Below are 20,034 nucleotides of genomic sequence, written 5' to 3'. Positions count from 1 at the left end.
CTCTCCCAGAAGGTTATGGGTACTGAGCCCATCTAAGACCCCACTTGCTGACCAGACTTCCCTACCCTGCCCTTAAAAGCAATAGACATTGTCTCTTTACCCCATAAGGAAACTGTCCCTTGGAATCACTGGCAGGCCTGGCAAGGACAGGGGTAACCACAGTTCCATGGTAAGGACGACAACGTCTGGAGCTTTCTTACTCTCTAGACCCCTAGCTGTGGAAGGGAGCCTACAAGAACAAGGGGGAAAGTGAGGAAGAACTCTGCATAGGCAGGAAGCTGGGTTAAAACTGTGAACTGCGAAGTGCCTGGGTGCAGCGATTTTGCTTTTTCCCCTCCAAGTTCTGGGAAAGAACTGCTCTAACTGGAGCAACCCCAGGCCCGGTGTCCTCCACCCCACTGCAGAGCCTCCTCCTTCCCAACAAGGACCCCCAGCTTCCCTCTCACTCAACTCCACAGTGCAGGCGAAAGATCTGAGGGCAAGAGTGGAGAGGGAAGTCAGAGGGAAAGAAGCAATAAGAAGGGAAACAGAGGGTAGAGGCAAAATCAGAAGCCAAGGAGGAGAATCTCAAATAGCACCTTTGCTTTGGAAACCAGAATGAGGAGGGAGGAGTGGGTGGGGCCCCGAAAGGGTGAGGGTGGAAGCAGATGTAACCATTCTGTGCATTTCTACCCCAAAGGCATCCCCAGCTTGAATCCCCCGTGCTCTCAGCAGCCAGACAGACCAGCCTAAAATGTTGCCTTAACTGGGCCACCATTAAAAGTTTTCACTGGCTTCCTGTGGCCCCAAACCACGAGCTCTGCCCCTAAAGTTCCCACTATCTGTCTCCAGCCTCCCTTCTCAAACCCTCTCCTGCTTCTCCCCTAAGTTCCTCACAAAAGAATCCTCTGACTTCTCAGATATTCAAGCCGATGGCAGCTAATGCAATATGTGATTCTGAACTGAATCCTAGAATTATTTCTGAGTAGCTGTAAAAGAATATTATTGGGAAAATTTAATAAGTTTAATTTATTACTATTTAGTATATTTACCATGCATTTTATATAGTAATATTTTGATACTTAAATAGTTATAGATACTATTATTTAATCAAAGTTTCCTGGGTATGGTCATGGTATTTGGATATAGCTGATAAAGTATTTAGGTGTGAAGTGTCATGATTTCTGCAAGTTACTTTAAAATGGTTTTAAAAAATAGAGGGAGTAGATGCCGTGAAATGTTAACTTCCAGATAAAGATAATCCAGAGAAAGAGTATTTATTGTAATATTCTTTTAATTTTTCTGAAGATCTGAAAATGCTTTGGCTCTAGTTTTGTAGAGTTCACTGTTACACACAGTCTGTTTCTATTTGGTAAGATAACTACAGCATCATTGCATAATCCTTGATGGTAATAAATTTGAATAATCAGATTTTTACCCCAAAAATAACAAATAAAGCCTAAGGTAGCTCACGTGCTCCACGCAGCACCACCTAGGGCTTCCCCTGTCACGTCAGCATAAAATCCAAAGGCCTTCATAGCCGACTACTGACCGGTGGCCTGTGGCCTCGTCCTGGCCCCATCTTCTACCTCCCTAGCCCTCCCACTGCATGCCAACCACAAGAGCTTCCCCATTGTTCCAGGAGCAAAGCATAGGCATTGTAAGTAGGAAAACAGACAATAAGTGCAGCATCGGGTAGAAAATATCAGATCAGTATGTGCTAGAGCAGAGCACGTGGCTGCCCCTGGGCCTGTGCACTCTGGCTCCAGTGGCTGGAACAGCTTCCCCTGGGGCTATGGCTTGTTTACTTGGTTCTTCAGGTTTCTGTTCCAGCAAATGTCTTCAAAAAGATCTTTCTTAGCAACCCCATCTAAAACAGCATCCCTACCTACTCTATCACCATCTATCTATCCTCTTTGCTTTTTGTTTATGCAAAGCACCCTCACGACTTGATGCTATGTTATTTATTTTATTATAGGTTTGCTGTTTATCTGCCTTTGTTACTATCTCCAGTGTCTAGAAAAGAGTGGATGGTAGCATTTTATATTACATAAACAAATGCGTGAACAAGTGAATTGCTCTGACGAGGTATTGCAGGCTGCCTTTCCATGTATGTGTATCTTACATCACACCTAGTTCTGAAGTGACTTTTTTTATTTGATCTTTTTATTTACCACTTGTCTAACTGATGGTAAGCATAATCATTCTCATTATAAACTAATTTGAAAAAGTAGTTTTCCAATTAATAAATATATGCCTACATAAACTGGATTCTTACAATAATTACAAAGCTCCTGACAACTTTGGAAAGAAAACAAAGTATCTGTTAGTAGCAAGACCTAATGGGAAGCCTGACGGCCTGAACAAGAAACACTGATGGGCACAGTCCCCCCAAGAACGCTGGCAAATCACTTTTGACTTAGTAATTTTGCCTAAGGATAATTCCAGGCTTTGTATACACAAATTCTCCTGCAGAAAGTGCACAATGAGAGAACCTGTGTTGAAATCCTGGCTCTTCCAGTTACTGTTTATAGAACCTTGGCCAAGTTGCTTAACCTTTCTGAACCTGTATTACTTTACCTCTAACATCATCGCCTACCATACTTTGCAAGGCTATTGCATTAAATAAGATCAAGTATGTGAATGCAGTTTGTAAACCACTAAGTACCATAAATATATAGTCTATTATTTTACCTCTGAGAAAGATTTGGAGAAAATAAATGTCTCAATTACCATTAAAAGTATTAATAAAACTAGCAATGTACTAGTTATAAAAAAATGAGATTCTTGTCCTGGCTGGTGTGGCTTAGTGGATTGAGCACTGGCTTGAAAACCAAAAGGTCACTAGTTCAATTCCTGGGCAGGGCACAGGCCTGGGTTGATGGACAGCTCCCCAGTTGGGGGTGCTGGAGAGGCAACTGATCAATGTATCTCTCTCCCTCACTTTCTCCCTCCCTTGCCCTTTCTCTAAAAGTAAATAAATAAGATCTTTTTTAAAAAGTGAAATTCTTATATACTTATTCTCTAAAGCCACAGTGTCCAATAGGACTTCCCACAATAATGCAAATATTCTATTCCTGTGCCATTGAATACAGTAGCCATTGCCCACGTGTGGTTACTAAGCACGTGAAATGTGGCTAGTGGACTGGCAAACTGCATTTTAAATTTATTTAAACTTATTAATATTATTTAGTTTTATTTAGATTTGAACAGTCCTATGTGGCTACTGTACTGGATAGCAAGCTCTGAGGCATCATTTCTTCAAAAAAGTTTTGCAGATAACTCCTTCTTGGCCCTAACCTGGAGGGATTTGGTTTTGCAAGCATCCAGAAGACTGGCAGTAGGGATCTTGTGGGTTGAAGTAAAGAAAAAAAGTGTAGAATGGGGTGAAGACTGGGAGAAAAGGAGAAGAGAGGCTGGCTTCCTTGCCCTGTGGCCAGGCCCTGCTAATTTTGAAAAAGCAAACAGAACCTGCCCCTTGGGAATTCTAAGGTCCCTTCTTACTGACTCTGTGACCTTAGAAAAGGTATTTAACCTCTCTGCACCCCGGGTTTTTAACTGTAAACTGGGAATCATAATGCCTACTTCAGAGGTTTATTGTGAGGCTTGAGTGCAACAGGTTAATGATACAAAGTACCTGAAACAGTGCCCCAAACCCTGAACTCTCTCCTTCTCCCTTCACTCCTGGAGCAGGGGAGCTCCGGTCAGCACGGGTTTTCAGAGTCCCTGCCTCAGCCACTGTGCTGCTGGGCTGCTGAGTCATGAGTCAGGAGCAGGACAGCACTCAAAGTAGTATTCAGCCTCCGAGTCCTCAAGGCTGGTGCACATCCGCCCCGTCCCCCCCCCCCCCCCTTTCAGGCTCCTGAATGCCCTGCCCTCAACCCGGAGCTTTGCTCTGAAAAATCTCTAGGGCTTCAAAGACTCCTCTTTGGATTCAACACAAACGATGTTCCTTCCGGGTATGTACACAGGTGGAGGGGGAGGCTGAGGTTGGGGCTCCACTACCTTTCAACATGAGGCCACAGCTCCCTGCATTGTCACTTCCTCCTGCTGGTGGAAGAACGCAGAGTCTCCTCCATCCTGGCACATGCTCCTGGGTGGAGTCCGCTGGGGCACCCCCACCCCAGCTGCAAAACAGGTAGGTGGGTGGTGGTGGTCTCACTTCTCAAACGGGGCAAGTACATTTTAAGAAAGCTGCTTAAAAAACCACACTTCCCCCGGGATTATCCAAGATTAGTCCCCTTTTTAATGATCTGTCTCCGTAAACCTTCAAAATGCCCCTGAGATCAAATGGCCCCCTCCGGCCTCTTCCCTGGCCTCCTCCCCCTGGAGCAGCCGTCAGCGCTCACAAAGCGCGATCACCATAGTGCCAGTTTAACAGCACAGTCGGCCGATTCTTTGCACTCCTCCCTTGAACACTAGGATCCCCTGTCCTTGAATCTGGGTGGGCTTGTGTCTGCTTCGATCAACAGAGGATGGCGACAGTAACACCACGTGACTTCTGAGGCCCTATCATTGAAGGCCATGCAGCTCCCACCAGGTTGACTGGGATGCCAGTCCTCAGAGCCCAGGCAACCAGGCAAGAAGCCTAACCACCCTGAGCCCCCCCCTGGAGGCAGTCCTCGCTAAGACCACCCTTCATCCAGCCCAAACCAAGCACCTGGCGTGTGAGTGAAGACACTGCCCACCTTCCTGTCTTCCCCGTGGAGGCCACAACTGTGTGCAGAGGAGAAGGGCCGGCCTCTCCTGCGGTGCCGGCTCACGCTCCTGATCCACAGCATCCGCGGGCGTCGTAGAGCGCTGCTGTCTCGCCCCACTACGTTTTGGGAAGGTTCATTGTTCAGTAATTGGTAATGGGCAGTGTCTATAGAACCCGGGCTTCCTGATTCCCAGCTCATCTGGAAAACTGACTTCCACGGAATGAAGTGCCCTGGTGCTGGGCCTCGGCGATTCCCATTTGCCAATAGACAGGAGACCTAGTCGTGCAGACATCATGGTGGTCTGGAGTAGCGTTGGTGGGGGAGGGGAGACAGGCAGGAAGGGGCATTTTATTTTTTACTTCAGTATCATTCAGAACTCTGACCTTTAATTTTTTTAAATAAGGGAGAAATTGATAGAGGAGCAAGGACTCACTAAAGTGATTTCAGTGGATGACTTTAAGCTAAGATTTTAATTTGAAATATGCTAGTGTTTTAGGTGGTTTTTTCATCACGTCTTGTTTTAATGTTTTGCTAGCATGTTCTCCTCCAGTCACCCATGTTCCTCAGGGACATTTTGAGTTGCAGGGTGGCTGCAATAAAAAATTCATGTCTGTAGGGGGGTTTAACCACTAGCAGGACAAAAGGAAGAGCTCTGGACCAAGAGACGAGACAGGGACTCACCGACTCAGTGCGTGAACTTGGGGAAAATCATTTCAGTACCACCAGGCCTCGAGCATGGCATTTGCAAATTGGACTCAAGGATTTCTAGGGTCCCTTTTCTAACATTTTGGAGAGAAAAAAGTTAGGCCTTCTCTTTCGATTATTTAATTAATCCTCAAAAAGAAAAAAAATCCTAAGAACCCGCAGTTCACATTTGAGGAGGCCTTGGCCCAGTGAGATGGAGGCTTCAGCCCCTGAGGGGGGAGGGGGAATTCCAGAATCCTCATGGCCGCCCCAGGGAACGCTCGCTCTCCGCTCTGCCCCACCGCCACCGCCACCGTGTTTCCCACAGCCTGTGCCCAGAGGCTCCTGGTTCTCCACTCTGTAATCCTCCACAGCTAGGAGGGAGGGTCCTCACCACATTCCTTTGTACTGTCATCAGCTACTTAAAGTGGCAAGAAACAATAGCCTCTTTCTCCACTTTCCTGGCAGGGTGGCTCTTGGACCCCGCTGAGTCTCTGAGTGACAATCAGGGCAGCCCTTCCAGCCCAACTGCCCCAGGTGCCCTGGGCAAGTGTAGAGGAATCCTGCCACCCAGCTGTTCCCTGCAGATCAAAACTGTTAAGTGGTGTGGGCTTCTATTTTTCCCTTCACAGAGTTCCTCAACTCTAGGTTGTTTGACGTGTACTCGGCCCTTACAGGGCCCAAGGAAGCTTCTAATGACCCCTTCCACAAGATACTAGGGACTCCTCTTTCCCTGCCCAGTTCTCACTTGTGCTCTGAGGAAAAGGGGTCTGCCTATGGAGGGATCTTCCTGCCCGAAGTCCCTTCTCCCACACAGGCTGCCGGTGCCTGAATCCTGAAATGATCATCAGATACCGACATCGACTGTGGCCCACTGCCACTGGCACTGAGAGGGATCCTTGAGAACTGTGATACCTACGAGGAAAGACTGAAAGCCTGTTTCAGATCAGAGGCCTCAAAGACAAACTACTCCATGGGGTAGTTTTCGAATAACTGTAGATCCTCTCCCTCTCCCCCTACAAAGAGAGGGACTCTTGACTCTGGGCTGGCCCTTATGACTGACTTTGACCGAAAGAACACAGTGGAGTGACCCTGGCCACCTCCTCTCCCAAGGTGGACCTTCAAAGATATGCAGTGCCCACCTTAGTGTCTCTGAGAAGCCTGTGCTCTGAAGGAACCCCAGAACCACCTTGCTTGAGGAGGCCCAGCCAGCCCTGCGGGGCACCCCGCTGAGCCCTGCCTACATTCCTGACCCGTGGAGTCAGGAGCAAGCAAATGGCTGTGATTCTAAATCGCTGTGTCGTGGAGTCGCTTGTGAAGCAGAAATGGGTAACTGAAAGGGTATGAGAGGATGAGGCACCAAGGCCACAGGACAGAAGACACATGTTGTGCTTGAGCAGTGCAGCTGAATGGGAAGGAAGGCTTTGTAGGGGAGGGGCACCTGATGGCTCACAGGAGGGGTGGAGTTGGATGAGCGAAAGGACAGGGTGCGAAGAGGGGCAATGCTACAAGATCCGACAATTCCCGGGCCTCTGGGGAAATGTCGTGAATACAATTACTTCTACTCCAACCACCCAACTGCAGAGAGCAAGCCCTTAACTCTGAGGTGTCAGTCTGAGTGTGGTCCAAAGTAACTAAGACGATTCCTCCAAAGTCCCATTTCATCTTTACAACTCCTATGAATTTTCATTGCATTCCATAATTCATTCATTTGTATTCTGAATTAAAAAGCAGTTGAAAGTGCCTACCAGTTAAACTACCTAGCTTCACCCTACCCCAACCTCATCAAGGAACATAGAGTCTCCAGGCGGAGGGATCACAGAGTCGAGGCTCTAGTGGGCCCAGAACTCATGGGCACCCCGAAGGGTCAGCCTCACCTTCCTCTGAGGTCCAAGACTTAGGATTTTTCTTTCAGAATGTAGTCACACATCTCCAGCAGCCAAATCTGGCTCGTGGGCTCTCCTCTCCTATCTCATTCCAGGCTTTAAGCCACCCCTAGATTCACAAGGCACCCGACTCCAGAGAGCACCCCAGATTCAGATTAAAGACCACAGTCACCTGACAGTTTGGTCCTTCATCTCCGACCCATGCTCCAGGTCAGCCTCCCACGGAGGGTCTGGAAAGCAAGCTAAGGCCGTTCCCACCTATCCCAACACCCTTGCATGCTCCCCAGAGTTCTTTTTTTTTCTTAGATAGGCAATGCAAACACACACACTTCTACATCCTGGGTAGATACGTTGACACTTGGAAGCAAAATAGAGGAAAGCTTTTATTATTGTTTGCCATTTGAAAATGATTATGTGGCAGGATGATGTGTATTGAAGGAGACAGGCTGCAGTTAGCATCCCGGGGAGGGCTCCCTTCCTAGACCTGGGTGAGCCTCCACCACCTCCCAGTTCCTCGAGGGGGGACTGACTGCCTGGTGCCAGACTTGGAATCTGACCAACACAAATTAAAGGAATAAAATGCCTCTTAGGCGGCAGGCGGGACACGGGAGAGTGAGAATGCTGAGAATTTTAAAGGGATCATCACCTCAGCAGGAGACCAAAAATCAGCCTCAGAAAGAGCAGCTACCCAAGCAGATGTTCCCCTTCAGTCCAGAAAGTCTCTGGTTCTGGGTTTCTCGGAGATTCCAGACACAGTCTCTCCTGAGCCCCACCCCCAGTCCCAGCTCAGGGCCTCTGCTGCCCCCCAAGAAACTCCCCTCCCAGTGCTATCTGGAAAGACGGCTGAGCCTTATTTAAACTTGTGAAGCAACACTCTGTGGAAACCAAGCTAATCAACTTGTATCAAACACGAATCTAGCGGTGGGAATAGGAAGCAACAGCTTACTGGGTGCATGCGGGTTTCCCTGTGGGGTGGCGCAAATGTAGTGCTTGCACCACACTCAGGGTCTACTACATGCCACCGAATTGCTCACTTGAAAGTGGTTAATTTTATGTTATGTGAATTTCACCTCAATTTTTAAAAAAGCAAAAAAAAGCTCTCCCCAGAAAGAGTGACCCTTCTCAAATCCTACATGTTTGACTCCGGGCCTCAGTCCCCCCTCGCAAAGGGTGGGCCATGGGCCAGCAGCAGCTCCTGCGTTCTGTGACCCTTCCAGCTCCCTGTGGGGCGCGGGCTTCAGACAACTCCAGGCAGAGGGAAAAGAAGATCAGCAAGCTGCCCACTGGGCTAAAATTAACTGTCCCTGCACGATCTGGACGTGGCAAGTGACTAAAGTTCTCTTCTCTTCCTTCTGCGACTTCAAACATGTCTTATGAGACTCCGGAGAGGAACCCATAAAAATGGTTATAAGACTCAGGCCAAATCTGGGGAGCGGTATAGTTGAATCCTATAACTGTTTCTTGCCCAGCCAACAGCTAGCAGTCTCCAGTAAGTCCCTACATCAGGCAACGCACTACTTTTCTCAATATATGGTTTTAGTTTTTCAACCACCCTTGCCAATTCAAAATAGAAGGAAGAGAGGATTCAGGGAGAATTGTACCCTGCAAATTTAAAGAGAAAATGATAGAAGTCCCATCTTGTACTTCAACAAGTTGATTTGATACTCAGAAAATGATCCTTTTGGCCAATGAATATTTTTATTTTGTGTGTCTATATAAACATGCTTTTTTTTTAGTAGGAAGCACATCACTGGTGTCTAAAACCAAACGTGGTTTTGAATGAACCAGACTTGCATTTATATCTGAAGTTCATTTGCTAACAATAGAACTGGACTTCTCATTTGCCAACATCAATGTTGGCCTGTTTTCGCCTAAATTTTATAGATGTCAGAAAAAGAAACTGTTCAGTACTCAGTGGCATACCCTGGCCTTTTTCAGCCACACTTGCTTGCATTTTTGCAGCTCCTTTAAATTCCCCTTGTCACAAAAACTAACAATAAGGTCAAGTATTTCAGTATGAAATATTGAATTATTATTCGACTTTGACAAACAGCCAAGAGCCTACGAAAGCTAACCACGAACTGGCAAGGAGAGTGGCTTAACCTCGGGCCGCCCGGCCCTGCCTGACTCGCCTGGGGAAGGGTTTCTGGCATTGGGGGCACTGGGAGGCTGGGGGAGGCAGGGGGAGGGCGGAGGGGTGGACTGGGAACTGGACGGCTCACAGTCACGTCCAGGCTCCCGTCCCTCAGGAGTGTCCCGTTGCGCTCGTTTGCTGCTGCAAAGAGCCAGCTTCGATTTTTCTTGGAGAGGGCTCCAGGCACCCTGACATCTCAGCCATGCCAACACCACGAGCCTGCCGAGCTCTCCGGATCCCCTGGCCATGTCCCTGTCCATCAAAGTTAATTTCTATGACAACATAAACTTCACTGTGTAGCCAATAAACTCAAACCCGATGGAACCTGATGTGGCCAGGAAGGAGAGTGACAAACTGGCGCGATGTCAGGGCTGGAAACAGAACTCGCCTCACCAGCCAGGGGTTTGGGAGGAGGGGGAGAGATGGATTTATGTCCATGCGCACGTGTTTTATTTGTTCTAATAACTCTAATAAAGGTTCCATTAATCAATAAACTGTCCGTTGCAGAGACAGAAATAGATGTAAGGTCCCTGAATTGTGCTCCAGGTTGAACGAGAACTCACCCTCATTTTCACTCTAACCCGCAGTGGTGAAGGGCATGGATCCTCGGCTACCTCACGGGACCCGGGCAGGGGGCTTGGGTGAGAGAGAGAGAGAAGCTTGAGGACTGGCTTTCAGCTGAGCAAGGAAGAGTGGCCTGCAAGGAGGCAGCAACCCCAGGAGGGGACATGAGGGACATCACAAAGCATCGCAAGGAAGGTCCTGGCCTCTGAGCAGCGCATGTGACTTTGGAAATGAGGTTTCACTAATTGCAGGAAAGCCTCCCTTGAAGTGCAAACACATGGACTCCTCAACGGTGAGGGTCAAGGCAGGTTCATTGTATAAAAGGAGAGGTTCGCAGTACAGGGTGGGCTGGTCTGGGCTTGGGGAAAGAGGCAGAGTCTGTGTACGGTCTTTTCGGGGCACGGTGGGGCCCCAAAGGAGAGCTCTGGAGGTGTGCGTGGGGAAGACCCCAGGATCCTGCTTTGAAGTTCTCGTTAGGGTCAGTCACAGGCATGGCTGTCATTAAGTTCCTTGTACGTGTGAACATCCAGAGCATTAACGTCTCCCAACCATTTTACTCGTCACCCTTCTCTGCTGAGTGCAGCAAGACCCCCTGTGCCAAACTGTCTCCTCAGTGGGGTCCAGTGCTCTTGGCAGTAGGCGTGAGGCAAGCAATGAGATCAAACATGACTACGCCCTGCACTGAAATTTGGGGGTATTCCATGCTATCATCTCGCAACATTGCTTATATCGATGTCCTCTCTCATTAGACATTGAGGTCTCACATTTTCCTTTGTCATATTTTGTGTGACATAGGTCATGTTTTGATAGCACAGGTATTTCTTTCTGTTTTCACTTATTCTAATATTGAATATGGTTTTCTGAAGTAAGACCCGTACCCACCGAGATTCTGATTCTGCTCACCCCCAACCCCAGCCACTCCAACCCCGGGAAGAATCCTTCCTGCTCATCTTCTCAGTGGCACGGTGAATTGGGATGCTACAGAATGCCGGGGCTGGGGGCTGGGAGCAGTAGCTTGCTCTCAGTTTCCTTCTGGAGAGCTGTACATAGGATCGTCACAGTGGGAGATGTGCCTACTTCCTGCACTGCAGGGTGTAGGGCGGCCACTGGCTCGGCAACAGACCCAGACTGGGAAGGGATCCTTCATCCTTGCAGATCCAGCTCAGTGCCGTCTCCCCACTTAGACCCGGAGGTGCTTCTGCCTTGGGGCTCCTCCACCCTCGGTTCTCTTCTCTGCTATGGCAACTGCTGCACTGTGTTGTCGCCTACAAGTTTATTTTTCAGGCTCTGAGCAGACGGTGAGCTTCTTGAGGGTGGGGGTAAGTCTCATTCATCTTCATTTCCATCATTTCTAGTAAGTATTCAATCAGTATTGATTGCATGAGTAAAACTGCAGGCGATCCCATAGGATCAGATGAGAGTTGGGACTGTGAAGCAAAGAAATGACAACTGTGCTCTCAAGCAACAGACAGGGTGAAGCTACGGGTCCGCCCTCCCTCCGTCTGCCCTGTGAATGGCTCAGCGCTTGTGTCTGACAGTCCCCTGGCGCAATAAGATGGTGCTTGTCATTAAATGGGGGTCAGTGAGGTATCGTCTGCTTGCACTGTTACCAAATACCTGTGCGTCCCTTCACTGCCCCATTAGCATGGTTTCCCTCCTGTATTTTTTAAGTTGAAGTAAAATCGGCTATAGGAAACTCAGATAATAAGCCTATGAAAGGTGAAATTAAGATGAAAAGTCTCTCTTTGTTCAAGAGGAGCTGTCATGTTTTCACTTGATTAGGTGGCTAGGATATCATGTCAGTGAAGTTACAAGTGTGGCCCTCTCCCTGTAGACAAAGGATGAAATAGCAGACAGAAAGACCTTTGAACCTGAGCATTGAGGGCAAGGGAGTCTCTTGTCCATAATCAACTTGAAACACATTGCCTAGAGACAGGGCATCTCCCCCAGGAAGAAGCAGCACTGGCACCCTTAGACTGAACGGCCGCCCATAGTCCGGCTTGCAAACAACTTCAAGTGTTTCACAAAGTGGTTGATGTATAACAGGGCTTTTCCAATGAAGTTGGCCGGGGCGTGGTATGGAGTTGGTGTGTTGGCAATTAATTTTCATGAATATAAGAAATTGGTTACGGGATCAGTTTGCCTAGGTTTGTAACAAATAATAATAGGTTCATAAAAAACTTGAAAAGTAACGAAGTGTAAGTGCTTAATAGAAAAGACAATGCCAGACCTGTTCCAAAGGAAGGAAATGTGTTTTCCAAGTGAATGGGAACTGCTTGGAAATAGATGTCCAAGCTTTGCCTTCCCTTCACCTGCCTACAGGGCAACCCTGCATATGTGACCTGAGCTCTCTGTGACTGCATTTCCTCACCCTCTAAAAAATGGCATTTTTGCCAATTGTTGTGAGAAACAATGGACCTCATTCTCTCCCTTAATGCTAGGCAGGCTCTAGCTGCACCTCTTAAACTCCCTATAATTTTCTCTGGCTCAGTTGCTTAGAGCATCATCCTGATACACGTAGGTTGTGGGTTCAATCCCTTGTCAGGACACATACAAGAATCAATCAATGAATATATAAACAGTGAACAACAAATCAATGTTTCTCTCTTTCTCAAATCAATTAAAGAAAACAACTTCCTACAATTTCTCCATTCTAAAAGCTACTCCAAATCTATAGGTACAAACCACTGCATGGACCCCTAACACACCACCTGGAAGGTAACGTATTGTTGTCCACATGTAAGGAGAACGTCAAGAGAGGGTAAGTGGCTTGTTCAAGGTCACACATATAGTTACTAGGGGTTAAGGATCTGGAACCCAGATCTTGTTGTCCTTTTCTGCTTCCCCCTTTCAATGCACTGCTCACCCCTCCACATCCCGAATGCAGAGCTGGCTGCGTGGCTGTGACAACATGGAAGGGCAGCTGTCCCCCCTCTGACTGTATGGAAATCACCCACTTTTCAAACACCAAGCCTCCCAAACCACGCGGTGAAATGAAAGGCTGTATGACTAAACATAGACTGCCAACTGCCTTACAAATACTTCAGTGGCTGAGGAAACGAGAAATGGGAAATGAAATTGGCTATAGGCAGAAATCAAAAGTGTATCTTAATTCTCTCTAGAAAGGAATTGCTAAGTTTTTAACCTCTGTTTTTGGCAATTGGAAGCATTCATGAATTTGTTTAAATGAAGAACGACATGACAAAGATCTCTTATTGGGATGGATTAAGTTGAACAGAGATGTGTTCCAATGTGTTTTTTAATGGTGGCCAGCCTTCTAGCACATTTTTCTGCCTATAGCAAATGTTCAATAAATATTTCAGAAAGAGAAAGAAGGGAGGATAGACAGGGTGAGGGAGAGAGTGGTCCTCTCCATTCTCTGAGATTTCAGCAAAATGTAATGTTAATCCCATATAGGACAGTGTCTTTAAGAAAGTGTCTATAAAGAGCTTTAAGATGCGTGAGGAGAAGCCTGCCTGTTCGGTTAGGGAGTTAAGTGATTTAGGTCAGGGAACACTGATGCCCATTCCTGGGTGTCTCCAGGCCCGTGCACAAGTGTGCAAAGCCTTGCAAGCTCCAGGTTTCCCCAGGCCTTGGGGCTCCCAGGTCAGCTCTCTCCACTGTATGGCACTGTTTCTTAGAAACATCAGTGCAGTGATGGGGGATCTGGGAGCTGCCCCTCTGTCAGAGGCAAGAAGGACCCCAAAACCACTCCTGCAAAGGTATGAGTCAAGGCTGACACACACTTCTTGGCTTGGCTCTTTCTCTTGTTAGATGAGCCCCACGCTGTCAAATTAGGTTCAACAGCACATTTGCCAGTAGCAATGCGGTCACTGAGCGCAACACACCTGAAATGGCAAAGCTCAGGAGAGATCAGGAACTGGGGACCGAGGTCAGGGAAGGTCAACAACTGAATGTGTCAGTGTGCTTTGTATTTATGGTTTATGTGATGTGATAGCTCTGAATTCCTTCAGGGAAGAAGCCCGGGATAAGCCAAATGCCAAACTTAGCCTTGATGTTGAGTAGAAAAATAGTTTATAAAACATATAGAAAAATATTATTTTCAAAAAGCAATGCTTTTTAAAATGTTAAAATATTATTTTAAAAAAACCCAAAACATTCTCCTGGCTGGCGTAGCTCAGTGGACTGAGCGCGGACTACGAACCAAAGTGTCACAGGTTCGATTCCCAGTCAGGGTACATGCCTGGGTTGCAGGCCATGACCCCCAGCAACCACACATTGATGTTTCCCTCTCTCCCCCTCCCTTCCCTCTCTAAAAAATAAGAAAATAAAATCTTTAAAAAAACATTCTATTTGGGGCTCTAGCTCTATGCTTTTTAGCAATAATCATCTTAATTATTTTGAGGAATAATAAATCTAATCTGTTTTATACCTGTTATGTACTGGATACTTGCTAAGCATATTACTACCTCATTAACTCATTTACTCCTCACAACCTCCATTTTAGAGATAATACAGGAGACTGTGTCCAGATCTTTAGCTTAGGAACACGGTGTTTGGAATTGGGCAGATCTAAGCTTGAGTTTCAATAGCTGGGTAACCTTGGGCAAGTCTGAACCTCAGTTTCCTTATCAGTAAAATGGGGATAAAACTAGCACTAAGTTCTTCATAGATTGTTGGGAAGATTGAGATAAGGCACGTGAAATGTTAAGCAAGGAGTCAGGCACAAAGTCAAGTGTGCAATAAAAGTTAAATATTATGAAATATTATTATCTGGCCCTGGCTGGTGTGGCTCTGTGGACTGAGTGCCAGCATGGGAACCAAAGGGTTACCAGTTCGATCTAATCGGGGCGCACACCTAGGTTGTGGGCCACGTCCCCAGTTGGGGGTGTGCGAGAGGCAACCACACACTCATGTGTCTCTCCCTCTCTTTCTCCCTCCCTTCCCTTCTCTCTAGAAATAAATAAATTATTTTTTAAAAATAAAAATAAGTATTATTATTTGATCATGCTAGCAGTACCAAATATGACTTCCCCCAAAGGAAATTAAAATGGCCTTCAGAGCCTTCCTAAGGCGGGAGGAGGAAAATCATCTTTAGTCCCCATTCCTTTCTCCCCAGGATGTTCAGTCTGGTGAGGTCAAGTCCAAGTGAACTTCAAGGACAGCTAGGGAGGGAGAAAAGAGTGAGAAAAGGGTAGCTAGCATGCCCGTGTGCCTTGCAGGGGAGGAGTGGCAATTGGGAAAGGAATTATGAGGGCTTAGGGGATGACGTGAAGCAGAAAGATAACACGGGGGGCTTTTGGGAGCCTCTCTACGTGTTGCCAGCACCCATTCCTTCTGTCTCACTCTCCTGTAGGCCAGAGGAGCGAAGTTCCAGGGGCCACACTGTCAGAGAGCTAGGTCTGTGTGCACCCCTCTCACGGGGCACCCTGCTCTCTGGGAAGCAACTTCTGGATGGTGTTTTGAGTTGGCAGGAGCCCACAACTCGGGCCACTCTCTGCTCTGGTCAGTCTGGCCCTCCGGAGCCCCAGGGGGACTCGGGCAGCTCTCAGGGAAAGAAGAAAGCAGCACCTCGCATGTGTGGCATGCCCCACAACACAATACTAGCTGAGAGATTTGATGGACTCTGACAGGGGGAAGAAGGGAGTGAAAAAGATGGAACAAAGATGCCATTTTAAAAGTATTGGCTCATTTTCAAGATTTCACTATTTTCTATGGCAAGGAGCGAGTAAAAAAATTCCTCCTACTGATGGGTATTTTTCTGGTCATTGAAAGCCAAGGGGTGTGGGGCTTCTGACTTCCCCTCCCAGGGACCCGGTGAGCCAGGCCTGCGGGTGAGGTGGAAAAGGGCTGCCTGGTGAAGGCGGGAGGCTCACAGGCCCGCAGCCAGCAGCCTGGATGAGGAACGGGTGCCGCAGCACACACTGTGTTTTCAGCTCGGATTCTGTGATCTCCCTGCCAAACAGGGGTTTACAAAGCAAAAACCTCCAGAGAATTCTCATACTTTCTGGCTTATTCTCCTGGTGTCTGTCTTAACAGGAATCAGCTGTTTGCCTTCTCACTTATACAGCATGTTGCCGGGGAGAATTCAGCATCTGGTCTGGCTATTATTAAAAACAAGAACATCCTGCTCTGTTGGGAGAACAGCACCATGAGCAATAAAAGGACCGAGATCATTTGCATCCAGGATTCCAGAGATGTGTTTCCAGTCAATATCTGCTTGCCCTCCTCCCCCCATGGCGTTCATTTTAACATTTCCTGACGTTTCCATTCCATCATTTGCATCGTGGTCTCCTTTTTCTGAAACAGAGAGACAGAGCGTGTTTTTGCCTTTCACTGGGAGGCTGGAATCACTATAGTTGTTCAAACACTGGCCCGCTCCTGCAGTGTGATAAAGTTGAACTACCAGAGGAATTTTTTTTTTAATTTTACAACTGCGGAAATGAAAAAGTAAACAAGACTGGGACTGCATCGGTATTTAGGCTCCAGCTTTTTGTTGTTGTTTTCGTCTTTTTCTTTTTTAAGCCTTGGACTAGGGGCCCGAAGGAACCATATAATATGAAAAACACCGAGAGCTTTTATTAGCCAATAAAAAAATCTCAGTTCCTATTAACCACTTAATTCCTTGCTAGGGTTTCACACTTGCTTCCTCCTTGCATCCCTTTCTTCCTCTCATGCCCACGAGGAATGAAAGTTGGCCCGCCAGCCTTTCCCTACACAACCTGAGTTCACAGTGTGTGTTCCAGAAGTTGCAGCTGAGAACTGAATTCAGTAATGTTCTCTGCATTTCTCATCTGTGAAACCACTAGTAAGAGATCTCAATAAGGAGTCAGGTTTTCTACGCCCCAAATCCACACACAGAAAGACTTTTTAAACTCACTGCTAAACAGGAGAAAGGGCACTGTGACTTTCAAGATTTCGGTATGAAATGACTGTTGAAGAAGACAGAATCGAGCTGAGGCCTTACTAGGAGAAGTACCGATGCCACAGAAGGCGCCTCTCATTTTTGAGTGGAAGAATAAAGAAAAACTCACAGAGAAACAGAAAGTGAAACTGGTCAGCACTGTTGAGCAGTCAGAGATAGATGGAGTTATAAAAAAAATAAATGACCTAATTTAAAAAGGAAAGGATGTCAAAGGAGATTTAGATCATTGTTATTAAACCCCACACCATTATGCATGTCATGTGGTTTTGTTGTTTGCTTTTTGCTGTTTTTACATTATAAATTTGCACAGTAACATCAATTTGTCATCCAATTGGGTTTTGAGAGACCCCAGTCCCTGAAACTTCCCCCTAAGCCTACACTGCACCTCACTTTCCACATCCGGGCGAATTTGAGTCCTTTGGGTTCTCAAGAGAAATGTCCTCAGGCCTAAGGTGTAGAAGGCCACGTGAGACTTGGTTGCAATCTTTTGTCTTGCCTCACTTAATGTTGCAGGGACAAGACTACTTACGTGGAAGAACTTTAGCGTTTTGCTATAAAGTCTTGTTTTCTTCATAAGAATGACGGGGGGGGGGGCAGATTATTTCCTTTCTGTTGTTGGCTATGGAGTGGGGCAGAATGACCTGAGATTAAGAGAGTAGTCAAGTAGTTACATCTGCAATGCTAAAACATGAAGCAGGTTTTCCAGAAAACCCCAGACATTATTTCAACAAGATAATAAGACAACAAATTAGAGTAAGTTTTAGTAAAGGTTAAGTGGGTTTCCAGAAACTTGATCCTTCTGCTTTCCAACTGGTTGAGCATGTCTGAACAGTGGGGCTGGTTGAGTCACAGAAAGCTTTTGAATAAAAGCTTTGCAAAAATTAATAATAACCCCTTTGTAAATGTCAGCTTCACTGCACTGCTGACATCTCTAGAGTGGCCCAGTGTCCCTGGTCCCCTCTAAACAATCTATCTGAAGCAAAGTGATTGCTTCTTCACCACTTGTGGGATGAAGTGGTGTTTTTTTGTTTGTTTACTTTTTGTTTTGTGTGTGTTTTTTATTGTTTTGTTTGTTTGCAGAATTTGCAGGAATGACAGACAGCTGAGGAGAACAAAGGCTGCGTGTGTGTGTGCACGGCAAACTCCACCTGTCCCTGTATGTCTGTCTGCTTGGGCACCTCTCCGTCCTCCACCCTCCCACCTCCCTTAAGGCGTGCACGCAAGCACGCCTGTGCACTCACACACAGACACTTTCCTTGGTGTGTATTACCCTTAGCACCTGCAGTAGATCCTTTTCTTTGCTGAATTTTGATTCATAACTTTTTTAAAAAACTTCATTTCCAAGGCCTCCTGATTGAATAGCTACTGATGGAAAACTGCTGGGAAGTCACAATGAGGGCACAGGAATAGTGGCAAGGAGGAGGGAGATCCCCATGCTTTTGCTCAGGGCTCGTAATTTAAACAGAGAGCATCAGCTACCCATGTACTGGCCTTCCTTAAGCACCTTTTCCAGGCCCAACAAGAGAGCCAATGAAGGAAGAGCAGAGGTGGGTGGAAATCAAATCGGAGGAGCCGGTGGGCCTAGTCCTAGTGCACGCAGGCCAGCTGTCAATGCATGCACGTCCTCGGCACCAACCCGGGACAGCTCCCGCTGCAGGTGCCCTCCCCAGCCCTAGCTCTGCCCTAGGAGCAAATGTACGAGTTTGCCTGGGCCCTCACAGGTGAGCTGGCTCGTGCTTGCTGAAACTGTGGCGGTCAGTTGAGTTGTTCCCAGAAAAATGTAGTGACTATGAGTCTTACCATAAGCCTCCTACCTTTTTAGATGCCCCCAAACCTTCATTTCCTAGGACTGAATCATTTCCAAAATGATTTTCGAATAATTGGGACAGGGAGGCCAGTTGACAGGATTGCCTGTTTACCTAACAATCTACATAGGGTTGTTTTGCTTAAATCAGACACCAGTGCCTCTGTTTCTGCCTCGAGTCTTCATCGTGTCACTATTGTTAACCACCCGTTTCCACAGGGAATGAAACGTAAGCCCATGAAGCTCTGTAGGCCCTGCTCTCATTGACTGTGAATGAGGCTTCTCCACCTCTTCCTTTGCCTTTTCAGACTGTTTTCAAATCCCGTAAATATAAACACGTGGCTCTTCAGCCGCATCTGTAGATAATAACTTCAGGGGGCTTCCTGTTTACATGGCAATACCCATTTCCCAGCCAAATAAACTCTGTGACAGAGAGCTGAGGTGTTTATTGGGCCAGCCTCGGCTGGGATTGAGTTAACAGGAAACACCCACTCTGGAAGAAATGTCTGCTGATTAAATATTTGGGGGGCAGGGGACACAAGGGGTCAAAAACAGTACAGAAATTGCTTTCTTCTTCCGCCTGTCGTTTCCAGTAAGCAGCAGCAGCAGCACCATGATAAACATGGCCAAGCAGCCCGGGTGCGACGAGCCCACGGCTGTACCGTTCACCGGCCGCACAGCCGGGGGGTGGGGAGGAGGGAAGACGTGCAGAGGGCAAACCCGGGAGCCTCCCTCACAGCACGGCCAGGTGATGGGAGGGAAAGGCTGATGTGCACCCATCACTGGGAAGCCCCTTGTCTTCTGCCTGGCTGCGCTGTTTTAATAAACGGTGTTTCCGAGCACCGGATCTGTCAATAAAGCCTGACCTAAGAATTTAGAGAGAGCCTCTAGCCTGTGGGTCCTCAACTGGGGGGCTGTGGGGGGCGTTTCCTGCCAGGGGACGTTTGGCAAGGTCCGGAGACATTTTTCTTTGTCAGGACTGGGGCCGTGCTGTTGGCATCCACTGGGCAAAAGCCAGGGATGCTACTTAACCCTACAATGCACAGGACAGCCCTCCCTACCCCGCACCGAAGAATCATCCAGCCTGCACACGTCAACAGTGCCAAGGTCTAGCCCAGTGCCTTTCATAAACTGAGAAACGGAGACCCAGAGGGGTAAAGTGATTCACCCTGAGCCATGCCTCTGGACAGAGCTGGAGCAGGAAAGAACGCCACTATGCCCACCCACAGGTGATGCCTTTTAAAGTCACACAGATGTTTAATTTCAATGGATAAACAAGTATACATCCTCAAAGAGTTGCAAACAATTTCCCTGGCTTCGGTTCACTCAAGTGCTTTTAGGATACCTCCTAGTCGTAGAAATGAGCTGTTTCCAGGATTCTCAGGAAACAGTGCCAG

This window comes from Phyllostomus hastatus, unplaced genomic scaffold (assembly GCF_019186645.2).
Source record: "Phyllostomus hastatus isolate PE091 unplaced genomic scaffold, TTU_PhHast_1.1 phas_contig_40, whole genome shotgun sequence".
NCBI classification, from domain to species: Eukaryota; Metazoa; Chordata; class Mammalia; order Chiroptera; family Phyllostomidae; genus Phyllostomus; species Phyllostomus hastatus.
This window is presented reverse-complemented; position numbering follows the sequence as displayed.